Source organism: Notamacropus eugenii, chromosome 1 (assembly GCF_028372415.1).
Source record: "Notamacropus eugenii isolate mMacEug1 chromosome 1, mMacEug1.pri_v2, whole genome shotgun sequence".
NCBI classification, from domain to species: Eukaryota; Metazoa; Chordata; class Mammalia; order Diprotodontia; family Macropodidae; genus Notamacropus; species Notamacropus eugenii.
In genome coordinates this window covers 95,510,734-95,520,174 of record NC_092872.1, presented here as the reverse complement: position 1 = coordinate 95,520,174, position 9,441 = coordinate 95,510,734, and positions in this window count along the sequence as shown.

The following is a 9,441-nucleotide window of genomic DNA, read 5'->3' as shown; positions in this document are numbered from 1 at the left end:
GACTTCAACCTCAGTTCAGAGCATTTTAAACTGTTGAAATTTTCTTCCCTTTCAAACACTGTAATTCAAAAACTTCTCTGAGAGATTTATAAAATGATAAATTTTAGGGCCAAACAGGAGCACAGTTTATAGAGTATAGTCCTCACAATGTCCTTTCCAGTCTAGTGACACTGGCCTCCTTGACATTGCACCAACAAGAAACTCCATTTCTCAGTTTTGGACATTTCCTCTGGCTGCCCCCCATGACTAGAATGTTCTCCTTCCTCATCTGCACCTCCTGGTTTTCTCTAAGTTCCAACTAAAATCCCATCTTTTACAGGAAGTCTTTCCCAAACCATCTTAATTGTAGTGCCTCACCTCTCTATTATTTCCGATCATACACACACACACACACACACACACACACACACACACACGCAAATGATGCATGCGTATATTTGCATGTGTTTGTTGGTTGTCTCCCCCATCATATTGTGAACTCCTTGAGAGCAGGGACTTTCTTTTGTCTCTTTTGGAATCTCCAGCACTTATCACAGTACCTGGAACCTAGCAGGCACTTCATAAATGTGTATTAATTGATTAAGGGAAATAAAATTTAGAGTTTATGAACATCCAAATGGAATATTTGTGAGTGCTGGCAAGATTTAGAGTAAGCTCATCTGTTTGTGTAGATAAAAAGGAGTGGAAGAGGTGATCATAAGGATTGAATAGATGGAGGAATTAGGAAGTGAGGGTATTCAAGGGAGCATAGGGGTCTATGTGGAAGTCCCCTAGTATAAAGGAATTAGAGTGGAAAGATTATGAGCCACACAGTGAAATCATGAAGAAAGCCCTGGGGGTCAGTAGATAATGACCACCAGGAGCTTGACTTGCTGACAAATTTGGACACTATGACCCTGAAGGGGAGGTAAAGGCAGAGTCTAGATTTGACAATGGGAACAAGGAGGATTCTGACTCTCCTACCTCCACCAATGATTTTGGAGTGGGAAGTATAAAAAAAAATGTATCCAGTACAGGAAAGCAATCCTTTCAGGTGGTATCCATGTCTCGTCAATATCAGAAAAAATGTAAGAAGCACGAAGAGAAGATATTGAGATGCAAGGAAATGCATTAATTATGGAAGATTTATTCCAGATGGCATAGTGAAGGGGGTAGGCAGATCTGGAGTGGAAACTTGTGTGATAGAGCTGAAGTACACTGGAATAAGGGAGAGCACAGCTAGGGTTGGGGAGCGAGTTTGTTCATTGGTAGCTTGGGGTTCAGTATCAATGGGATGAAGAGAGTAAAAGTAGATGACAGTATGTGACTTCATGGAGAAATTAGTAAAGGAGGCATAAAAATAGGTGGAGAGCCAGTGATTGCACTGTTCAGGGTTCTCCCTTACATATCAAGAAATATTACACAGCTGTAAAAAATAATGAACACAATGAATACAGAGAAACATGGAAACACTTAACATGAACTAATGCAAAGTAATATGTACAATGACCACAATAATATAAATGGAAAAAACAACCATTATAAAAACACGAAACTGAATGTTGCCAAAAGATTAAGAACAAATTTGACCCCATTGATGAGATATGAGAAGATACCCCTTTCTTGGATAAAAAAAGCCCATTTTTTTCTGTTTAAAAATTCTTTATTATTAGGCATTCTCCCTCTCAGAGAAAGGCTAAGAAATATAGAGAGAAATATAGGCAATATAAAAATAAAAGATATTATTAAAGTCTACAGTTTTTAAAAGAGGGAGGCAGATTCAGTAGGAGAAGGCAAAACAAATGTCACTTTCAGAGGGTGGGTCATAAAGAGACTATAAAAAAGAAATAAAGCATAACAACCGGAGATTGGTGTCTAAGTTTGGTAGAGATAAGAGAAGCAGAGGAGGAGTAGACTATTTCAACTGTAATTACTAATGTGAATCACATTCTTTTTCTTTCTCCAATTCTTTCTTTTGTGCAAAGAGGGCAGGAGAAAGGGGAAAGTATAAGAGGATATTATAGTGGGAAATATACAATAATCATAACTTTGAATGTAAACTGGATGAACTGACCCATAAAATGGAGGAGATTAAAATAATTAGGAAGTAGAATACAGTATGTTATTTGCAGGATCCATGCATGAAACAGGGCCTGGGGCTATGCTTGAGATAAAAGTTTTAAAAGCAGGAGTAGCAGTCATGATCTCAAAATCATAAAAATAAACATGGTTAAAAACAGATTAGCAGTAAAATTACATTATATTTAAAGGAGCTACAAATAACGAAATAGTATCAGTATTTAATATATGTACACCAAATGTCATAGTATCTAAATACCTGATGAAAAATTAATTTAAATGTAGTTAGAAAAAAATAGCAAAACTATAATAGTTAGGGACCTTCATGTCCTTACTATCAGACTTAGACATATCTCACAAAAAGTTAAAGAACTTGACAATCTGAATAGAATGTTAGGAAAGTCCAGTATGATATATCTCTGGCAATTACTGAACAGGAATAGAAAGGAATACACACATTTCTCAGTGGTACCCTTACAAAAACTATGTGTTAGGTCATAAAAACATGGCAAACAAATATAACAAACCGGATACAACTAAACACTTTCTTTGCTGACCATAGTACAATAAAAATACAATTAATGTCAACCAGATGGAGCCAGCCTCTGACCTGTGGGTGACTGGAGCTGAACAGAGGAGACTAGAGACAAGAAAGAGTCAGGAACCAAACAGAAGTTTAATTTCAAAGTGAGGGAAAAGATTTGCAAGAAAGAACAAATGTATTGGAGGCCCACTTCTAATGTCTACTTTTGTGGAGGCAGATTTCAATCCTTATACCAAGGGCTGTGCAACAAACTGTAGCCCTGACAGTGAGGGATGACAGCAACTATGATTCATAGCACGGCTTCATGACTAGAACATGGATACATTAGGGGTCAAACCAATACAATAATTGTATGAAACAATTTGTGATTTTGCTGTGGCTGAGATCATCCAGAGGGTGAGTGCAAAGGACTGTTGTTGCGCCAGGTTCATGTCACTACTGACTTTCTGGGCCTTGGCTCTGGAAATCAGGGTTTCTCCTCATATCTTGACATTAATGAAAGACCTTTGAATTTCAATAGAGACTAAGTAATTTAACCATGATCAAAGAACAAATCATAGGAAATATGGATAATTTCATCAAAGAAAACAATAATGACAACATACCAGAACATTTGGGATATAGCCAGACCAGGTCTTAGAAAAAAATGTATGCCTCTGAACACTTTCGTCAACAAAAGAGAAAGAATAAATTGATGAATTGGGCATACAATTATATATAGGACAGCAAGGTATTACAGAGGAGTCTATGATTTGGAGTAGAGGGCAGCTAGGTGATACAGTGGACAGAGCACCACTGCAGGAATTAGGAGGACCTGAGTTCAAATCTCACCTCAGATACTTGACACTCACTAGCTGTGTGACCTTGGGCAAGTCACTTAACCTCAATTGCCTCATCCTGCGTCTTCTCTAGTCATCCTAATGAATATTTGGTGACTGGATCCAGATGGCTCTGGAGGAGAAGTGAGGCTGGTGACCTGCACAGACCTCCCTCACTCAAAACAAAGTCAAGTGCAAGAACACACACAGATTTGGAGTCAGGAAGACTTGAATTCAAACCCTGCCTCTGACGCCAACTACTGAATCACTTAACTTCTATGTCTATTTCCTCATCTGTATAATCAGGACAATAACTGCACAGGGTTGTTGTGAGGATTAAATGAGTTGACATGAAAAGAGCTCTGAAAACTCTAAAATGCTATATAAATGCTGATTATTATTATTATCATTATTATTAAACAATTAGAAAATTATGGTTTAAAATCCTAATGAAATAAAAATAAAAATTACGAAATTGAAGAAGAAATTAAAAATTGAAAACTGATAACTGGACAGATAATTGGATGATAAAAAGTAAATCATTTTAAGAGATGTGTTCCATGGCTTCTGTGGCAACCTATTACAACCACATAAGGAAAGCTACAAGCTTACAACACCTTTCCCCTTCATGCATCCTTTAGGGGAGTCTGAATTATGGTTAGATCATTAGGAGAACATGAATTCCCAAGTGGAAATAAGTTCACATCTCAAGTAATAACATGTCAACATTTTCCCCAGTGAAGCCAGTTATTTAAGTGATTGTTTAAAAACCGGGAAGGAACTCTTTTAGGAGCAAGAATTACAAGCAAATGACTATTAACTTTACAAGAGGAGATGGATTTGAAGGAACCAATAAATAAAAGTAGGGACTAATAAATCCTTTTCTACTTGGGCTAGTTTTCAACTAATTACCAGAGTTGGCTCTTTCATGAAATGTGCAACTAAACTAAACTAATGTAATAGTATTCCTTGATGAATTTCTGTTTTATACCCTATTAGACAATTATCATAAATTACTTTCTATTATTGTTATTTGTGTATGGATCATATAGCCAAAACAGACTGTGACTTCCTTGAAGGCAGGGAATATAACTTATTTATTCTCTGTATCTTCACATGCTCAGCTTATGGAAGAAGTATTAAAAATGATAACATTAATAAATGTCAGTGTAAACTGAGTTTATATACATTTGTCTCCAATACCTGCCAGTTCCTTTTAGAAAATGAAAGATGGAAGGAGACTGTGGTCTCTATATGCCTTGAATCTTTGTTCATAATGCTTTTAAAAGATCTTTTTGTGAGTGCTGCTATTTCAAAGACAGATAAATTGATTAGGAAAAAAACTCCATAAAAACATTTTTGTATATAATAAATACCTCCAAGGAAATCAAAGAATTACCTATGTTACAGGATTGGGGGAACTCCAAGAAACTCTTTGGATGTCTGCTGAGGCAGCTAAGAGTAAATAACTAAGCTTCATAAACCAAACGTGCTAATTGCCCAGATGGTTTGTTCATTCACGACTTTGCTGTGATCACTTGAGGGATTGGGCCAGTTCTACACCTTTCCGTGCATGTAATGAACCCTCTGACAGTCTGGTGAAGCCTATAGAACCCTTCTCACCAATATTTTTAAATAATTGAAGGAAATGTTAAATTTCAATTAAAGGTTAGCAAAAATAAAGTATATCTTATTTTAGAGGTTAACAAAAAGTTAATGAAGAGGTTAGTGAAAATTACTTTTTCCCCCCAAGTTCCATCTATGGAATCTATGAATCTGAAATCTATGCACAGGCCATTTTGATTCCAGATTAAGAGCCTTTGATTTGAGGTTTCTATTCCAACAACTGGAGACCCTGGACTCAGTTTATCGGCTGTACCCACCCTTTCTTATAATCTTGGAAGCATCACACAGTAAGACAGGAAGTTCAGTCTTCTCAAGTAAAGACCATTTAAATAGATAGCTGGCTCAAACTTGAAGACTGACAAAAGGCTTTTTACACATAGAATCTCTGTTTCTCACAATGACCCCAATAATAAATAAGTAGCAGCACTGTGCTCTGATTTGGACTGAGTATCATTGGGTTTGAAGCCTGACTGTCCCCTTATTGCTTAGTTCTGTTACGACAGTATTCACCACTCTACTCTCTCTCTTTCCTTTCTCATTCTTTGTTTGATCTATTTACCCTCAGCATTTTATTCTGATGGAAGTCAGAATTGAGTCATGTAGTATAACTCCTACCAGCGAGGGAGTCTCTCCAATACCATCTCCGACAAATGGTCACCTAGCTTTCTCTTGAAGAGCTCCAGGAAGAGGAAATTCCTGACCTATTCCTGCTGTCTTATTTTACTTTGGGAACTCTCTAGTGATTAAGACTTTTTTCCCTTAAAATGAACAAAAATAAGGCAAAAAATCTGGAATCAAAAGCTGGAATTAAGGTTGCTGTGGAGAGGTATCAGCAATCTCAAATATGCAGATTATACCACACTAATGGGAGAAACTGAAGAGGAATGAAGAATCCTCTTGATAAGGGTGAAAGAGGAGAGTGGAAAAGGGAGTTTGAAACGTAACATCAGAAAACTAAGATCTTGGCAGCCAGTCCCATCACTTCCTTGCAAATATAGAGAGAAGAAATGGAAGCAATATCAAATTTTATATTCTTGGGATCAAAGATCACTGTAGATGGCAACTTGAAGTCGTGAAATTAAGACTTGCTTTTGGAAGGAAAGCTATGGCAAATCTGGACAGCATACTAAAAAGCAGACATCACCTTGCCTGCAAAGGTCAGTATAGTCAAAGTTTTGGTTTTTCCAGTAGCAAAATATGACTGTGAGGGTTGGACTATAAAGGAAAGCCAAGTGGCACAGAATCAACACTTTTGAATTGTGGGTGATAGAAAGACTTTTCAGAGTCCCTTGGACAGCAAGTAAGTCCAATCAGCCAATACTTAAAGAAATTAATTCAGGCTGTTCACTGGAAGGTCAAATACTGAAGGTAAAGCTTAAATACTTTGGCCGCATAATCAAAAGACAGGACTCATTAGAAAAGACACTGATGTTGGGAAAGATTGCAGGCAAAAGGAAAAGGGGATAGCAGAGTATGAAATGGATAGGTTGTGTTATGGAAACAACAAGCATGAGCTTGGACATAGAGATAGAGGATAGAAGGAGATAGAGGATAGAAGGAGACAGAGGACAGAAGAGCCTGGTGTGTTATGATCTGTGGAGTCATGAAGAGTCAGACATGACTGAACGACAACAAGACAATAAGGAAAGCCTTGTGTGTTGGTAGGAGATGAAGACGTTAGTTGATAAAGATCTAAATGTTTATTAAAATGGATAGTTTTAGCATTTCAAGCTTCATGCTGGAGGAAATTATGCTTGCTGATCTCCAGTGTTGGTAAATTCACCACTTCTAAGGCATTCTACTCTATCTATGAATAGCGTTGTTCATTCATATGTATACACAAACATATGTACATGTGTTTGTGAATTGTTTCTCTATCTTCTATACAAATATCTTATCAGAGGAGTTTGATACAAAGATTTTTCCTCATCCCTTCCATTCCTAGATACATTAATTTTATCTATATAAAAGCTTTTCAGTTTCATATAATCAGTTGTCCGTTTCATCTTTTTTAATTGCCTCTATCCCTTGTTTGATTAAAAACATATCTATCACCCATAGCTGTGAGGAATATATGACCTGTTTCTGGGGCAGCTAGGTGGTACAGGGGATAGAGTGCCAGGCTTACAGCCAGGGAGACCCAATTTCAAATATGACCTCAGATATTTACCAGATGTATGACCCTTATCATATAACCTGTTTGCCTCAGTTTCCTCATCTGTAAAATGGGGGTGATAATACTAGCACCTAACTCCCAGAGTTGTTGTGAGGATCCAATGAGATAATAAATGCAAAGTGCTTGGAACAGTGCCTGGCACATAATAAGCATTATAAAATTATTAGTTATTATTACAGTCTAATTTTTTATAGTGTGATCTTTAATATTAATATCACTTATCCATTTTAAATGTATTTTGGAATATGTTGTAAGGTATTGATCTAAACCTAGTTTTTGCCAGTCTGCTTTCCAGTTTTGCCCAACTGTTTTTAAATCAAATAGAGAACTCTTTCCAAACTAATTTACATTTTCCATTTTTATTGAACACTGGGTTAATGAGTTCCATTGCTTTTTATTCTCCCTCACCTAGTCTGTTTCATTGATCTACTTGTCTATTTTTTTAAACCAATACCAGATGGTTTTGATAACTGCCACGTTATAATATAATCTAAGATCTAGAATAGGAATAGACTGTGATAAAAAATTTTCCCTACCCATCAAGCCCAAGTGCACCCCCTTACCACCTCTACCCGTTGCTCCAGATGCTGCTCTCTAGATAAGTGGATATTGATTGGCTGGGACAAAGCAGAACAAGTCTCTTTTCTCTTTCAATGTTGAAGAAGATTGATTTTGCTGGGGAGGGGCCAGGAGTTTCTGTTTTAACAATTCTGTTATATAGGATGACTGTCAGGAAGAGGAAAGAGAAAGGAAGCAGGGGAAATTTAGGCAATATGAAAACAAAACATTAATAATTTTTTAAAGTCTCCCTCCAGCAAGTATTCAAGCTAATGTAACCCTGGATTTGCATAGTAGGTGCTGTCTAAGAATTTCAAATGCCACAGTATACTAACAGAAGCTGCAGCAACTTCTGTCAAATGGCTTAAGATAAGGTAGGGAAACACTCTTGACTAAAGGCGGGAGAGTAAGGGGAGGTTGTGTCATTCAGACAGAACAAAGAACTGCCCATTATTCAATTTTGTACCTCATAGACCTGGCACAAGGAGTGGGGTGGGAAAGGAAAAAAAATACCATTTGTGTTTAATTTTGTTTTAACTGTATAAGAAAATGCTGATAATTAAAAGGCAGATAGCTTCTGAGAAATAAAATACTTCACACCCAAGCCACACAGAGATGGAAATAAATTAGCACTTTAACAGCTTCCTAAAAAAGAAAACAAATTTAAAGAAATCTAAGAGAAATAAAGCATTTGTTTTATGGAAAGACTCAAGCATCACTTACCTAGGGTACAGGAACAACATGGAAGCAAAAAGCAAAACATAGGTTTTGTGTAACCAGGTAAATGCCTTACACAACAACCCTCCACAACGACCTAAGGCAAACTGCAAACTTTGCAAAGCCTCTCTTTGACGTTAGAAATATGATTAGGTAATTGGAATGGCATGAATTCTTGAGCAGAGAGGAGCTCATGAGCAAGTTACAGTTTTTCCCAATTAAAACAAGGAGTTAGAAATAATGAAAGAAGTCTGAAAAGCAGGATGTAGGCTTATTAACTTTTCATTGACTGACTGGCTCAAGGAACCTATGAATAAAATTAGGATATTCATAAACTCATGCTACTCATGCATTGGCTTTCAATTAATTAACTACTCTTTCATTAAATGCACTGGCATTGAATGAAGGTAGGCTCCTGCTAAGATAAACTTAGCAGTAGTTAAACTACTGTACTACTACTGTAATGATCTTTGATGCCTTTCTTGATTAGCAGCTGTTCTGAACTTCTCCTAGACACTCATCATAGATCTACTTTCTACTCTATTTATTTATAGATGGATTATATCCCTTCATTAGATTGTGAGATCCCTGTGTAGATTGCTCTGCAATCTAGCCTAAAAGGCCAAGGTCTCCCATCGTATCCTGATCCTGATGAATATCTGGTCACTGGATTCAAATGGCTCAGGAGGAAAAAGTGAGGCTGGTGACCTTGCACAGCCCTCCCTCACTCAGAACAAGGTCAAATGCAAGTCATGTCATCATTTCTCTGATGTCATGGTCCTCTTCAAAAACGAAGGATGAACACAACCAGTTCTGCAATGGAAGGTGCTTAATAAATGTGTGGAAGTTAGAATCATATATTGAGCCTTTCTCACACAGCTGTTTACTTTTAAAAAAATGAAGGACGTAGTGATTTCTGTACCCTTTTGATCTCAGTTCATAGC